This window comes from Mobula birostris, chromosome 18, assembly GCF_030028105.1.
Source record: "Mobula birostris isolate sMobBir1 chromosome 18, sMobBir1.hap1, whole genome shotgun sequence".
Taxonomy (NCBI): Eukaryota; Metazoa; Chordata; class Chondrichthyes; order Myliobatiformes; family Myliobatidae; genus Mobula; species Mobula birostris.
Genome location: NC_092387.1, coordinates 18,532,883 through 18,550,298, shown reverse-complemented (window position 1 = coordinate 18,550,298; position 17,416 = coordinate 18,532,883). Strand labels below are relative to the sequence as shown.

Here is a 17,416-nt window from a genome sequence, read left to right as displayed (position 1 = left end):
CAATTTTGTACTATATTACTGCAAGATTATTGGATCATTTCTGACTAGATCAACCTCTACTCAAAAAATGCCAAACACAAAGGATTGAATTATTTGAGGAAACGTTAATCTATTCTTACTAGCTACTTTAATTCTCAACATTCACATGAAGATCCAAAGATTTTCCCATCTCTTAGTACTGTATTTCAAAGGCAAATCAATATGCCCTTCCCCTATTGCCATTGTCCTTAAGATAATGGTTTAAGCAAAGCTACACAAAATTAAATTTTGCTCAATGAAAGCTTCAAAGCACTAATTTGGTCTTAATGATCAATTTGCACATTCTTGGACTGGTTTGGGTATATTCTGCTTTTTCATTTACTTACCTTTTAAATTTAGTTTTAGGTTATCACACAAATGAAGTTTGCCTGGATAAGCCACAATGGATAAGTGTACAATGATTTTCTTTGACAAGTGTTTTGAGAGGTCAGTCATAGCCAGAATCAACTCCTAAGCAAGAATCTAAACCCAAAGAAATTTGCCTATCTCCACAATAGGTCTACAGAAGATGCAATCTCACTGGCTCTCCAATCAGCCTTGGATCACCTAGACAACAGCAGTATCTACAGCCTGCTGTTTATTGATTACAGCTTGGCATTCAACACAATCACATCCTCTGTTCTGATCAACAAGCCCTAAAACCTGGGCCTCTGTACCTCCCTCTGCAACTGGGTCACTGACTCTCACAGGAGACCACAGTCAATGCAGATCAGGAATATCACCTCACTTACGTTTGCTATTAGCGTACCTCAAGGATACAGGCTTAGCCCACTACAAATCTATAAATTTGCCAATGACAACTAACATCAGAATTTCAGATTGTGATGAGGAGGCAGACAAGAGCAAGATAGATCAGCTGGTTGAGTGGTGTCACAACCTTGCACTCAACATCAGCAAGACCAAGCAATCAATGACCAAGGGGAATTTGAGGGAACAGACACCAATCCTAGAGAGAACAGCAGTAAAAAAAAAGTATGAGAACAGATATATGACATTAAGAGTTTGAGGAGACTTGGTATGTGGAAGACAAGTGCAAATTTCTACTGATATACTATGGAGAGCATTCTGTTAGTATCATCTGCTCTAGAGGGGCCACTGAACGAGATGGGAAAAGCTACAGCAAGTTACAAACTCAGCCAGTTGTCATGGGCACTAGCCTCCCCAGCATCAAGGACATCTTCAAAAAGGTAGTATCTGTCATTAAGGATCCCCATTACATTTCCTCTTTTCATTGCTACCATCAAGGTGGTACATGAGCATGAAGACATTTCAGGAACTGCTTTCCCCTCTGCCATCAGATTTCTGAATGGACAACAAACCCATGTACACTGCTCTACTTATGCTCTTTTAGCACTACAGAAGTTTTATTTACATACTGCTACTGCAAAACAAATTTCACAACATGCCAGTGATATTAAATCTAATTCTTGGTTTGTGCAGAGCATAGAAATTTAAACAATGTACTAAAGTGGGGATTTGATAAACTGTGCAACATAGAATTGCTTTTAGGTCTTTAAAACATTACCAGCATTAAAGTTGATGTAGCAATTTCAGCAATACCCTTAATTGGATAATAGCAGATTCTAGTTAGGCAGGCCATCAGTTAATCAGGACAGCTGTTTATTTTGGACAACTCAGAATAAGAACTAGAGAAAATAGTTGGGAATCTATTTATTTGGGACATCATCTTGTGCCATGTTGTATGATGTGGATGATCATGGTCTTGACAATGATTGTTCTTGGCAAATTTTTCTGGCAGTGTCTTTACAAGATGGGTGACCATAGCCACTATCAATGCTCTTCAGAGATTGTCTGTCTGACAGTGGTCACATAACCAGGTCTTGTGATATGCACCAGCAACTCATGACAATCCAGCACCTGCACCCATGGTTTAAATAATCCTGATTGGGGGTGGCTAAGCAGGTGCTACACCTTGAGCAAAAGGTGACCTGCAGGCTAGTAGAGGGAAAGAGCGCCTTGCACCTCCTTTGGTAGATACACTGCCACCCCACCACCCAATTTGGAACACTATGCCACTTACCTGGGGCAGGAGACTGTTGCTGAAAAGTTTCTAACTAGTTAGTCGTGTGTACTTGTATGACTGTTAGACAGTACTTCCTGCTTAGAGCTACCAGTTTTTAAAAATAGCATCAGTTGCATGTTTGTTCAAAAAGCAGTGAATTTTTGTCAGATCACTGGCGGGAAATAATTTAGAACTGTTGTATTCACCAGTTTTAAATGTTCAGGCTTGGAGATGCCAGAAACAACCAGGTGAAAGTGAAGCAACACATAAAAGTTGCTGGTGAACGCAGCAGGCCAGGCAGCATCTCTAGGAAGAGGTACAGTCGACATTTTGGGCCAAGCCCCTTCGTCATGTACCTCTTCCTAGAGATGCTGCCTGGCCTGCTGCATTCACCAGCAACTTTTATGTGTGTTGCTTTGAAATTCCAGCATCTGCAGCTGTCCTTGTGTTCATGTGAAAGTGAAATTAGGAATTATGAAGGTATCAACATTCATCTTGAATGTTACAAAGAATATGTTACAATGGTGTCAAGATCTAACCTGGTCCCAACATACCCATGCAGCTTATAGAGAAGGCAAGACAGCAGCTATATTATTTTGCTAGAGTTTGAGGAGATTTGGTTTGTTAACCAAGACACTCAAAACTTCTACAGATGTATTGTGGTGAGCATTCTGCCAGACTGTATCATTCTCAGGTATGGGGGGGGGGGGGGAAAAGGAGGAGAGAGGGAGGGAGGGAGGGAGGAGGGGAGGAGAGCTACTGCTAAAATCAGTCAGCTCCATTCTGAGTACCAGCCTCCATAGTATCCATTTTCAAAGAGCAGTGCCTCAGAAAGGCAGTGTCCATTAAGGATCCCCATCACCCAGGACGTGCCCTTATTGTTACTGCCAGGAAGGAGGTACAAAAGCCTAAAAGCACACATTCAGTGATTCAGAAACAACTTCCCCTCTACCATCAGATTCCTAAATGAACATTAAACCCATGAACAATTCAACTTTGATTTTTCACTATTTTAAATGTTTAATACATGTACTTACTCTAATTGATTTCCTACATCATGTATTGCATTGTACTGCCGCCACTAATAATTTCAAGACAAATGCTGGTGATATTAAACCCAATTCTGAAGATCCAAGAATAACAATTGACAAAAGCATTGTACAAAGGTAGTCCATTATCTGCACTAGGTGTCTCTGCAGATTTTATTCATTTACACTCAATCACAAGAACTTACAATAATGGGTTAGACAATATGCATTTAGAAAATGAGAATTTTTAGAAAAACTAGGTCCTTTGTTTTAAAGCCAACACCAAGTTAATGTGCATCTCTACTTCTCTGCAAGTAGCAATCCAAATCAAGTCATGCAAACTATTGAAAAGATTAACAATCTTATCTTCCAGCTGTGATACAAACAGCTTCAAAGATAAATATTTGACCTAACACATTAACTTTGAATGTAAAAGAATGCTGGGAACACTGGTCAGACAATCACTATTGTGGAATGCAAATAGACAAGCTGGCATTGTGTATTAAAATGGTCTAACTACAGTAGTGGCATCACTGTTGAAAAAGCAGTTTCTAGTGTTTGTAGAGGACACCCCCCCCCCCCACAGCCACATTTTAACTAGCATTCCAGGTGCATCCTCAGAACCTGTGGAAAGCGAAGCAAGAAATTACAAGACACTTAGACAATTTACTTCATCTTTAGCTATGTGTATTTTCAGAAGACTAATAGTGACTAATGTACAGTTAAGGGCAGCAAAGAAACCAGTGAACCACAGGCTGTCAAATCTGGCAGTGGTGGGCAAGTCGAGGGGATCCTGAAAACAGGAGACAGTATGACCTGGAATAATCAGCATGGCTTTATGCATGAGAAATCACGTCCAACAATTCTGTTAGTTCTCTCTCTTCCCCCCTCCCCTCCCCCCCCCCCCCCCCCCCCCCCCCCAAAAGTAATCATGAGCATAAATGAAGGTTTCTTTTGGCTTACTGGTATCCAATCAGGGCATTGAGTTGGAATGTCATGCTGCAGTTGTAAAGGCATTGGCAAGACACTTGGGAGTATTGCATGCCACTTTGGTCACTGTTTATAGGAAGGATATTAAGCTGGAAACAATACAAAGAATTTTGAGAGAATGTTACCATGACTCAGGAGTGAGTTATAAGGAAAAGCTGAACAAACTAGGACTTTATCCTTTGGAACACAGGAGCCTGAAGGGTATCATAGAGGTATACAAAATCATGAGAGAAATTGATAGGACGAATGCACAAAATCTTTGCACCAGGAGGAAAGCCCAAAACTAGAGTACATAGGTTTAAGGTGAGAACCGATGTACTTTTAATTTGAAATGGGCACTAGCCTGAAGGAAACAATCTTCCACATGTACAGTAAATGAAGCACTTATGCTTTTGTCTGTGGTTTGCCAACTTTAGCTGTGTTATTCAGATTTCTAGACACCAACACTTAACTCATCTAAACTAATGCTAACTATACACCATCAATTCTTGTCTAGAATTACTTGTGACATGACAAAATAGCAAAAACAAAATACAGAGCCAAATGGAAGATTACAATTAAGAGCTAAGAACTAGTCAGAAGCCCTCAGACTGGGATGTGATATTCACTATTTACGATGCTGCAGCTGTAAATTGCAATAGATTGTAGTAAGTAGTTTTAGATAACAAGTTTAGTCTGTGGCTGCAAGAAACCAAAACTAAAAATACATTTTCACTCAATGGATTGCCAGCTGCATCAAAATCATGGTGCTCAAGGAATCCAGCCAATGAACAACATGTCTTACAGAAAAACGTGTTGATCTGGTCACTTATCTCCGTTGTTCTACGTAGCTGTTCACTCCATTAAAACTGGTTGTTGATCCAAACAGTGCATAACTGAAATAGTTAAAGGATACCAAATAATTAATTGCAGGAAAGAGCACATGTTAAGCTGTGCATGGACACTGACCGCCACAAATAGATATTCAAGCAAAGGCAAGAACATATTTTCATCTCAAGTACCCAAAATCATTAAGCTTTAATTTGAGAAAGTTTAGATTACAAATCAGATTAACTAAAAGTGAAAATTACCTTTGATACTTCAACCTTAAAAGGCAATACGTCTATCATTGGATAATAGGAGCAACACAAACTCAAATCCAATTGATGTCAATATCCCATAGAATGAAATCCAACTTACTCCACAATAAAACAAAATCGAGAAACCACATGAAAAATTAGTCCCTCAATATTCTCATGCAGGTCCTGGTTTTAAACTTTAGATCTTAGGTACTACACTGCAACTATTAATGAATTTGCTGCTTGTGGCCACGTGCAATTAATGAGACTGTATGTGTAACAAGTTTGTTGAAAGGAAATTTAATGAACTTTCTTTTCAATTTGGTACAAGTTTCTGCAATGTACAGAATACAGACAAAATACATTGTTTGTCATTCAAATATTCATTCTTCCATCAAGAATGCAAAAATTACAGGGCTGATGTTGATTTAGATTGGGTAATTATAGAATGGAGCTTGGCTGCACCACATTCTCCCCTTAACATCCTCTCAATATGTGGAAAACAAGACTAATCTAAATCCTATACTATTTCACTCAAGGAGTATGGAGTACAGTTCATAAAGCTTGTAGAATGTCACATTTAAACCAGTTATACTCCTCGCTCTGGAATAACCCTGAGATATGCATTGGGAAAAGAATGGTGTACTGGAAAGAATGGGAGATTAAAGGTGTAAATACAGTAGGTGATCTCTATGAGAATGGAATTTTTATGTCATGGATTTGCAGAGCAAATATAACTAGTAGATAAAGGGAATTTTTGGAAGTATTTACAAATAAGACATTGCATTAGTAGCATATTCAAGAATGGTGACCCACAAAGTAACCCGTTAACTGAATACTTTACCACAGGAAGTCCATAAACATCAGTGTTATAAAATGTTCAAGCACTGTGGGTGAATTGTGTAACAATCTCAAAGCAGTATGGCAAAAGGATCTTGGAAGCGATATTGAAGTGGTCAAATATTTTATCAAATGTGGGTAGACATATTAGGGAAGAGGGAAATTTATTCAATAAGATAGTACACATTATTGGACACCAACTAGACTACAAAATGGAGATTGTTGATAATACACTGAAAATGTAAAAATGAGGTGGGCATATTTTCCACAAGATTTGTGAGTGTTCCATGGTTCATCCATTTTGGTGTAAAGTTCTTTGATTTGTTGGGAAATTGGTCAGGTTCCACACTGCCCTTGTGCCCATGGCTCTGTCTCTTGGGTGATAGGACAATGATACCTAATGTAAACAATGACAAATTTACCATTTTAAAGTTGGGTCTCACAGTTGCAAGAATTATATTGCAAAACTGGAAAAAAACCCAGATGTCCCACTGTGAAGGAATGGACTGAGGAAATGATTAAGATTTCATCACACGAACACATGTTGGGAAGAATTAACAGTGAGGGAAAGTGCAAGACACGTGGGATCAATTTTGATTGTATGTTAATTTAAATTACAACTTCTGTTTCTAAGTTTTATTTGTTTTCTTGTCATGGGATGGCTATGTAATATGGTGTACTGTATCTGCTCTATATGCTGCTTTATAAAATAAGAACAAAAATTTGTATTACAAAAAAAAGCCAAAGCTATTAACCCTCAAAATATGAGAATATTTACGTGAACAAACTTAATATTCAATTGTTTTCATATTTAAATACAAGGTACACTGGAATCAAATTTGCCATCAGAATTGACATTTTATTTCTAATTAGTTAGGAAGTACTTAGAACATGTTTCATAATGGTTCAGCATCAAGATTAGCATATTAATGCAGTCTTGTCATTAAGGATGATTTGCTTACTAGTTCTATGGGTTCCAAGGGAACTGATAAGGGCTATGTGGAACTCAGACCGTCAAGAGGTGGAGTTTTAATATTTATAGAGCAAGTAGTGCAAGAGGCAGTGCAATTTTCTTTACTGAGCTGCACCATTTTCTCCTGCAAAGCCTCTCCCTATCTACCAAACACGAGGAAATCTGCAGATGCTGGAAATTCAAGCCACACACATCAAATTTGCTGGTGAACGCAGCAGGCCAGGCAGCATCTCTAGGAAGAGGTATAGTTGACATTTCAGGCTGAGACCCTTCATCAGCACTAACTGAAAGAGCTAGTAAGAGATTTGAAAGTGGGCATTGGCACTGCTTCCTGCACACATGCTGAGCTCGCTGACTTCATTAACTTTGCCTCCAGCTTTAACCCTGCCCTCAAGTTTACCTGGTCCATTTCTGACACCTCCCTCCCCTTTCTAGGTCTTTCTGTCTGTCTCTGGAGACAGCTTATCTACTGATGCCTACTATAAGCCTACTGACTCTCACAGCTCTAGGGACTATTCCTCTTCTCACACTGTCTCTTGCAAAAAAAATGCCATCCCCTTCTCGCAATTCCTCCATCTCCACCTCATCTCCTCTCAGGATGAGGCTTTTCATTCCAGGATGAAGGAGAGGTCCTTTTTTTTTATATTAAAAAAAAGGGGCTTCCCTTCCTCCACCATCAACTCTGCTCTCAAATGCATCTCCCCCATTTCACGCACACCTGCTCTCACTCCATCCTCCCGCCACCCCACTAGGAAGAGGGTTCCCCTTGTCCTCACCACCCACCCCACCAGCCTCTGGGTCCAACATATTATTCTCCGTAACTTCTGCCACCTCCAATGGGATCCCACCACTAACCATATCTTTCCCTCACCACACCCGCCCCCCGCTCTCTGCAGAGACAGCTCCCCACGTGACTCCCTTGTCCATTCGTCCGCTCCATCCCTCCCCACTGATCTCCCTCCTGGCACTTATCCTTGTAAGCAGAACAAGTGCTACACATGCCCTTACACTTCCTCTCTTACCACCATTCAGGGGCCCCAGACAGTCCTTCCAGGTGAGGCAACACTTCACCTGTGAGTCGGCTGGGGTGATAAGACTGCGTCCGGTGCTCCCGATGTGGCCTATATATTGGCGAGACCCGACACAGACTGGGAGATCATTTTACTGAACACCTACGCTCTGTCCGCCAGAGAAAGCAGGATCTCCCAGTGGCCACACATTTTAATTCCACGTCCCATTCCCATTCTGATATGTCTATCCACGGCCTCCTCTACTGTAAAGATGAAGCCACACTCAGGTTGGAGGAACAACACCTTATATTCCATCTGGGTAGCCTCCAACCTGATGGCATGAACATTGACTTCTCTAACTTCTGCTAAGTTTGTAGTGGACCTTGTACCTCCCCCTTGTACCCCATCCATTATGTATTTATATACACATTCTTTTTCTCTTTCTCCCTCTTACACCCCTTGCCCATCCTCTGGGTTTTTCACCCTCCTCCCCCTTTTCTTTCTCCCTAGGCCTCCTGTCCCATGATCCTCTCATATCCCTTTTGCCAATCACCTTTCCAGCTCTTGGCTCCATCTCTCCCCCTCCTGTCTTCTCCTATCATTTTGGATCTCCCCCTCCAACTTCCAAATCCCTTACTAGCTCTTCCTTCAGTTAGTCCTGACGAAGGGTCTCAGCCCAAAATGTCGACTGTACCTCTTCCTAGAGATGCTACCTGGCCTGCTGCGTTCACCAGCAACTGTGTGTGTGGCCCTATCTACCGATATCCTTTCACCACCAAGAATGACAAAGGTTCCATTGAGAGGGCACATTTTCCAGGAATGGCATAACTGACTAGTTACATCATGTCTGGTATAGGAAATACACAGTAGTGGACTTTTCTCCAAGCAAATTGTGGGCATATCCCTCCCACTATTGCTAGTATCCACAGAAGCATGCCTCAAGGCAACGAAATATTCCCGCCACTCAGACTATACCATGTTTCCGCAGCTATCACTGGAAATGAGGCATAAAAGCCTGAAATTTCACACCACCATGTTCAAGAACAGCTACATCCTTCAACCATTCAGTTGATGAATCAACTAGCAAAATCCTGATCACTATGATTTAGTGAGACTGAACACTGAACTAGTGACTGCTTGTCCCAATTGTGTTGCCTTGTAAAGCGTACAATTTGTATTTTTCTTGTGAATGTTGCTTATGATGCTACGTTCCTGCAACAAGTTTCATTGTCTCAGGTGCCTGTATAGCTGCAATAAACATGAATATCCTTCATGACTCCAGGGTGACCAAGGATGGGAGCTCAACATTCAGGGATATTCAATATTCAGGAGGGATAGACATGAAAGAAAAGGAGGTGGGGGTAGCACTGCCAGTTAGAGAGGAGATTAACACAATAGAAAGGAAGGACATTAGCCAGGAGGATGTGGAATTGATATGGGTAGAGCTGCATAACACTAAGGGGCAGAAAACGCTGGTGGGAGTTGTGTACGGGTCACCTAACAGTAGTAGTGAGGTTGGGGGATGGCATTAAACAGGAAATTAGAAATGCATGCAATAAAGGAACAGCAGTTATAATGGGTGACTTCAATCTACATATAGATTGGGTGAACCAAATTGGTAAGGGTGCTGAGGAAGAGGATTTCTTGGAATGTATGCGGGATGGTTTTTTGAACCAACATGTCGAGGAACCAACTAGAGAGCAGGCCATTCTAGACTGGGCATTGAGCAATGAGGAATGAGGAAGGGTTAATTAGCACTCTTTTCGTGACAGGCCCCTTGGGTAAGCATGACCATAATAGGGTAGAATTCTTCATTAAGATGGAGAGTGACATAGTTAATTCAGAAACAAAGGTTCTGAACTTAAAGAGGGGTAACTTTGAAGGTATGAGACGTGAATTAGCTAAGATAGACTGGCAAATGACACTTAAAGGATTGACGGTGGATATGCAATGGCAAGCATTTAAAGATTGCATGGATGAACTACAACAATTGTTCATCCCAGTTTGGCAAAAGAATAAACCAGGGAAGGTAGTTCCCCCCTGGCTGACAAGGGAAATTAGGGACAGTATCAATTCCAAAGAAGAAACATACAAATTAGCCAGAAAAAGCTGCACACTTGAGGACTAGGAGAAATTCAGAGTCCAGCAGAGGAGGACAAAGGGCTTAACTAGGAAAGGGGAAAAAGATTGAGAGAAAACTGGTAGGGAACATAAAAACTGACTGTAAAAGCTTCTACAGATATGTGAAAAGAAAAAGATTGGTTAAGACAAATGTAGGTCCCTTATAGTCAGAAATAGGTGATTTGATCATGAAAAACAAGGACATGGTAGACCAATTGAATAACTACTTTGATTCTGTCTTCACTAAGGAGGGCATATAGAACATAGAATATTACAGCACAGTACAGGCCCTTCAGCCCAATGTTGTGCCGACCCTCAAACCCTGCCTCCCACATAACCCCCCCCCCACCTTAAATTCCTCCATATACCTGTCTAGTAGTCTCTTAAATTTCACGTGTATCTGCCTCCACCACTGACTCAGGCAGTGCATACCACGCACCAACCACTGAGTAAAAAAACGTTCCTCTAATGTCCCCTTTGAACTTCCCACCCCTTACCTTAAAGCCATGTCCTCTTCTATTGAGCAGTGGTGCCCTGGGGAAGAGGTGCTGGCTATCCACTATCTATTCCTCTTACTATCTTGTACACCTCTATCATGTCTCCTCTCATCCTCCTTCTCTCCAAAAAGTAAGGCCCTAGCTCCCTTAATCTCTGATCATAATACATACCCTCTAAACCAGGCAGCATCCTGGTAAATCTCCTCTGTACCCCTTCCAATGCTTCCACATCCTTACTATAGCAAGGTGACCAGAACTGGACACAGTACTCCAAGTGTGGCCGAACCAGAGTTTTATAGAGCTGCATCATTACATCGCGACTCTTAAACTCTATCCCTCGACTTATGAAAGCTAACACCTCATAAGCTTTCTTAACTACCCTATCCACCTGTGAGGCAACTTTCAGGGATCTGTGGACATGTACCCCCAGATCCCTCTGTTCCTCCACACTACCAAGTATCCTGCCATTTACTTTGTACTCTGCCTTGGAGTTTGTCCTTCCAAAGTGTACCACCTCACACTTCTCTGGGTTGAACTCCATCTGCCACTTCTCAGCCCACTTCTGCATACTATCAATGTCTCTCTGCAATCTTCAACAATCCTCTACACTATCTACAACACCACCAACCTTTGTGTCATCCGCAAACTTGCCAACCCACCCTTCTACCCCCCCCCACATCCAGGTCGTTAATAAAAATCACGAAAAGTGGAGGTTCCAGAACAGATCCTTGTGGGACACCACTAGTCACAATCCTCCAATCTGAATGTACTCCCTCCACCATGACCCTCTGCCTTCTGCAGGCAAGCCAATTCTGAATCCACCTGGCCAAACTTCCCTGGATCCCATGCCTTCTGACTTTCTGAATAAGCCTACTGTGTGGAAACTTGTCAAATGCCTTACTAAAATCCATATAGATCACATCCACTGCACTACCCTCATCTATATGCCTGATCACCACCTCAAAGAACTCTCATCAGGCTTGTTAGACACCATCTGCCCTTCACAGAGCCATGCTGACTGTACCTGATAAGACCACGATTCTCTAAATGCCCATAGATCTCATCTCTAAGAATCTTTTCCAACAGCTTTCCCACAACAGACGCAAGGCTCACTGGTCTACAATTACCCGAACTATCCCTACTACCTTTTTTGAACAAGGGGACAATATTCACCTCCCTCCAATCCTCCGGTACCATTCCTGTGGACAACAAGTTCAAAGATCCCAGCCAGAGGTGCAATCTCTTCCCTCACCTCGTGAAGCAGCCTGGGGAATATTCCGTCAGGCCCCGGGGACTTACCCGTTCTAATCTATTTTAGCAACTCCAACACCACCTCTCCCTTAATATCAACATGCTCCAGAACATCAACCTCACTCATATTGTCCGCACCATCATCAAGTTCCCTCTCATTGGTGAATACCGAAGAAGTATTCATTGAGGACCGAAGAGAAGTATTCATTGATGACCTCGCTCACTTCCACAGCCTCCAGGTACACCTTCCCACCTTTATCTCTAATTGGTCCTACCTTCACTCCTGTCATCTTTTTTTCTTCACATAACCGAAGAATACCTTGGGGTTTTCTTCCGGAAATAGTAGGGGACCGAGGGTCTAGTGAGATGGAGGAACTGAGGGAAATACATGTTAGTAGGGAAGTGGTGTTAGGTAAATTGAGATTAAAGGCAGATAAATCCCCAGGGTCAGATGGTCTGCATCCCAGAGTGCTTAAGGAGGTAGCCCAAGAAATAGTGAATGCATTAGTGACAATCTTTCAAAACTCCTTAGATTCTGGACTAGTTCCTGAGGATTAGAGGGTGGCTAATGTAACCCCACTTTTTTATTTTAAAAAAAAAAAAAAGTGAGAAACCAGGGAATTATAGACTGGTTAGCCTGACATCAGTGGTGGGGAAAATGCTAGAGTCAGTTATCAAAGATGTGATAACAGCACATTTGGAAAGCGGTGAAATCATCGGACAAAGTCAGTATGAATTTGGGAAAGGAAAATCATGTCTGACGAATCTCAGAATTTTTTTGAGGATGTAACTAGTAGAGTGGATAGGGGAGAACCAGTGGATGTGGTATATTTGGATTTTCAAGAAGTTTTTGACAAGGTCCCACACAGGAGATTAGTGTGCAAACTTAAAGCACACGGTATTGGGGGTATGGTATTGATGTGGATAGAGAATTGGTTGGCAGACAGGAAGCGAAGAGTGGGAATCAATGGGACCTTTTCAGAATGGCAGGCAGTGACTAGTGAGGGTACCGCAAGGCTCAGTGCTGGGACCCCAGTTGTTTACTATATACGAGGGAATTAAATGCAGCATCTCCAAGTTTGCAGATGACACAAAGCTGGGTGGCTGTGTTAGCTGGGAGGAGGCGGCTAAGAGGATGCAGGGTGACTTGGATAGGTTAGGTGAGTGGGCAAATTGGTGCAATTTAATGTGGATAAATGTGAGGTTATCCACTTTGGTGGCAAGAGCAGGAAAACAGTATTATCTGAATGGTGGCCGATTAGGAAAAGGGAGGTGCAATGAGACCTGGGTGTTGTCATACACCAGTCATTGAAAGTGGGCATGCAGGTACAGCAGGCGGTGAAAAAGGCAAATGGTATGCTGGCACTCATAGCAAGAGGATTTGAGTACAGGAGGAGGGAGGTACTACTGCAGTTGTACAAGGCCTTGGTGAGACCACACCTGGAGTATTGTGCGCAGTTTTGGTCCCCTAATCTGAGGAAAGACATCCTTGCCATAGAGGGAGTACAAAGAAGGTTCACCAGGTTGATTCTGGGATGGCAGGGCTTTCATATCTTGAAAGACTGGATCAACTAGGCTTATACTCGCTGGAATTTAGAAGATTGAGGGGGGATCTTATTGAAACGTATAAAATCCTAAAGGGATTGGACAGGCTAGATGCAGGAAGATTGTTCCCGATGTTGGGGAAGTCCAGAACGAGGGGTCACAGTTTGAGGATAAAGGGGAAGCCTTTTAGGACTGAGATGAGGGAAAACTTCTTCACACAGAGTGGTGAATCTGTGGAATTCTCTGCCACAGGGAACAGTTGAGGCCAGTTCACTGGCTATATTTTAGAGGGAGTTCGTTATGCCCCTTGTGGCTACGGGGGTCAGGGGGTATGGAGGGAAGGCTGGGGCAGTGTTCTGAGTTGGATGATCAGCCATGATCATACTGAATGGCGGTGCAGGCTCAAAGGGCCGAATGGCCTACTTCTGCACCTATTTTCTATGTTGCTATGTTTCTAAACCTCCTGGTATTTCTGCCACATTAATGCTCAGAAGTCTTGTCAGAAATACAAAACCGGCTCACCCAGGGGTGGTCAAGTAATTGGAGCTTCCATGTTGGGAGAAGCTTGAAAGATGGACTTCCTCCGTAGAAGACTATAGATTATCAGCAGTACCTCAGGAGTTTTCAGATGCCTTCTGATCGGTAACTTGTGTACATATAGAAAGGGATCACCGCTGCCTGGTACATGTGTTGCATTCCAGGTTGAGATCTCTATTTTCAAATACTTAAGACAGCAAAAGGCTGATTGCCACCCTGAAAGCAGCAATTTCTTCACTGGTGACACCAAAGGTATGAAAAAGGCTAGCTAAACATCCAAAAATCATTCTCGTGTGCTTCAGTGAATGAGTAAATAACCTGAATGTTCAGCTGCAAATGTGCACATGCCACCTATATATGTCAGAGTCAAACCAATGCTTTTTCCAGGGGCAAACAGATTGAATATAATTTCATTATCAATTTAGGAAAGCTTCTCCTCTACCTTCCAATTTTGAATGGTCCATGAACACTACCACACTTTTTGCACTTTAATACATTTTCATTGCAATTTACTGTAATGTGAATTGTACTGCTGCTGTAAAAAATTTTACAACTGTCAGTGATATTAAATCAGATTCTGATCATATAGGTTAGCTCCAATCCAGAACAAAAGTTGAAGGTGCAATATGGTTGCCAGAAAGATTGGGAAGTGTTTGGGGGAGGGGGGGGGGAGGAGGAAGGAGAAGAGAAAGAAGAGAAAGAGAGAAGGAATGTCAAAGGTACAGCTTTACTTGACACCAGACTAGAGATGGATGCAATACAGGCCAAGTTTTGAAAGGTAGTCACTTGCTAGCGTGGACAAATTCAGATAGCCTAGTTATCATGCAGCCCCTCCCCTCCACCCTTTCCCATTGAGGAGTTAAAGCTTGAACTGCTTAACTTGCTGCACAAGACCCATGCTCATTATGCCTTTAAATGAACAGAACCGACAATGCAATGCAGAATGCAACTTTGGCCACTTGCAGTCCCTGACCCATACAATCTTAAGGCTATACATACTGTATTCAAGGACCCTTAGCCCAACTTCACTTCCGAGATACAAGAGATGAGTATGAATACATCTTTAAAGTTCACAGTCATGATCTGAATTTCAACAAGATTTCTATTCATTTAAAAAATTTTTCCTATGTCAAGTATCTTGTTTAACTTGGTCTGGAGTGGCAAGGATGGACAAGTTTATTTTGTTGCAGTGCAGCAATTATAGTCAACACCTTTTCCTTCCAGAAGATTGCCTTCATTCTTGGATTTGGAATGTTTGCATTATAGATTGCCTTGATAATGAAGAATGCATACATAGACAAAGCCAGGTGATTGGATCAGCTGCACTCATTCCATTAACATTCTCTATGCTTTCTGTACTGTCCACACACCATGGCTGTTGATTGGAACCAAACTGTCCATGTTCAAAACTTTGTGCTCATGTATGTACCAATAAACACCATTAATGTTAATATCCATGCAAATACATTAAAAAACCTTAAAAATGAAAATCAAGTTTTATCACATTTTGGTAAATTAGAAATTTCATTAAAATCAAACTGAACCTGTTACTTCAAATTAACCACAACCATGGATCAATTCCACTACCAGGACAAGTGCCAAACAGTGCCTTGTTTTTAAATTCAACCAACTTGTTTTTTAAAAACTAAATGCAATTAAGCCAAAATAGTTAAACTTCAGCTAGACTAAATCATACTTAAATTGAATGCTTACAAAATGTTGCAATCAAAATATTTGACCAAATAGAACCAGGTGGAGTGCAAAGTATTAAATGAAACTATAAACTCCAGAAACATGCCCACTTATTGTTACCAAATATAAAGGTCAATTGACTAGAAATTTGGTATCACATTTAATACAATACTGATTTAAAGTTTGAAATGAGTTCTGATCAGTCTTATGCCAGTTTTGCAGATTTGTTGTTTAGTTTACACATCTAAACTTTAATTTATCCACAAGTACAGCAAGATAGGTTGAAAGTCTTCAAGTGTTTAAACCCACATTTAAGCATTGAAAACCCTGGAGATACAAATACCTACTGGAAATAGTCACAGGATTCCAGAGTGACCTTAATTGACAAGTTTTAGTTTTGGCTCAATGCTGGTAACCCAAATTCAAAAGACTGCGCAGCTGAATGCCAGTGCAAATGCAGCCTTTAAGACATTAAAATGTGGCACTGAACTGTTCCCTTTAGTGGCTGGCCCGCATTGCCACTCTCGGGATAATTCTGTAGGGATGATCTAGTACTTCTTGATATAGAACCATAGAAACTACAGCACAGAAACAGGCCCTTTGGCCCTTCTTGGCTGTGCCGAACCATTTTCTGCCTAGTCCCACTGACCTGCACACGGACCATATCCCTCCATGCACCTCCCATCCATGCATGTCCAATTTATTCTTAAATGTTAAAAAAAGAACCCCCATTTACCACCTCATCTGGCAGCTCATTCCATACTCCCACCACTCTGTGAAGCCCCCCCTAATGTTCCCTTTAAACTTTTCCCCCTCACCCTTAACCCATGTCCTCTGGTTTTCTTCTCCCCTTGCCTCAGTGGAAAAAGCCTGCTTGCATTCACTCTATCTATACCCATCATAATTTTATATACCTCTATCAAATCTCCCCTCATTCTTCTACGCTCCAGGGAATAAAGTCCTAACCTATTCAACCTTTCTCTGTAACTGAGTTTCTCAAGTCCCGGCAACATCCTTGTAAACCTTCTCTGCACTCTTTCAACCTTATTTATATCCTTCCTGTAATTTGGTGACCAAAACTGAACACAATACTCCAGATTCGGCCTCACCAATGCCTTATACAACCTCATCATAACATTCCAGCTCTTATACTCAATACTTCGATTAATAAAGGCCAATGTACCAAAAGCTCTTTACAACCCTATCTATCTGTGACAACACTTTTAGGGAATTTTGTATCTGTATTCCCAGATCCTTCTGTTCCACTGCACTCCTTAGTGCCTTACCATTAACCCTGTATGTTCTACATTGGTTTGTCCTTCCAACGTGCAATACCTCACACTTGTCAGTATTAAACTCCATCTGCCATTTTTCAGCCCATTTTTCCAGCTAGTCCAAGTCCCTCTGCAGGCTCTGAAAACCTTCCTCACTGTCTACTACACCTCCAATCTTTGTATCATCAACAAACTTGCTGATCCAATTTACCACATTATCATCCAGATCATTGATATAGATGACAAATAACAATGGACCCAGCACTGATCCCTGTGGCACACCACTAGTCACAGGCCTCCACGCAGAGGAGCAATTCTCTACCACCACTCTCTGGCTTCTTCCATCGAGCCAATGTCTAATCCAATTTACCACCTCTCCATGTATACCTAGCGACTGAATTTTCCTAACTAACCTCCCATGCAGGACCTTGTCAAAGGCCTTACTGTAGTCCATGTAGACAATATCTACTGCCTTCCCTTCATCCACTTTCCTGGTAACCTCCTCGAAAAACTCCAACAGATTGGGTCAAACATGACC

At 41.7% G+C, this 17,416-nt stretch overlaps 1 protein-coding gene across 7 annotated transcripts in view; it reads right to left on the bottom strand.

The window, feature by feature from the left end:
* Positions 1–17,416, bottom strand: part of LOC140211987 (cytoplasmic polyadenylation element-binding protein 1-like) — a 111,299-nt gene that overhangs the window by 75,453 nt on the left and 18,430 nt on the right. Inside the window, exon 1 of one of the 7 annotated variants that reach the window (XM_072282307.1) lies at positions 4,865–4,941. The exons of the other annotated variants lie outside the window; for them this stretch is intronic. The gene's annotated coding sequence lies outside the window, so the exon portion shown is untranslated. Of the gene's footprint in view, positions 1–4,864; positions 4,942–17,416 lie in introns of those variants that run through there. 7 annotated transcript variants of the gene reach the window in all.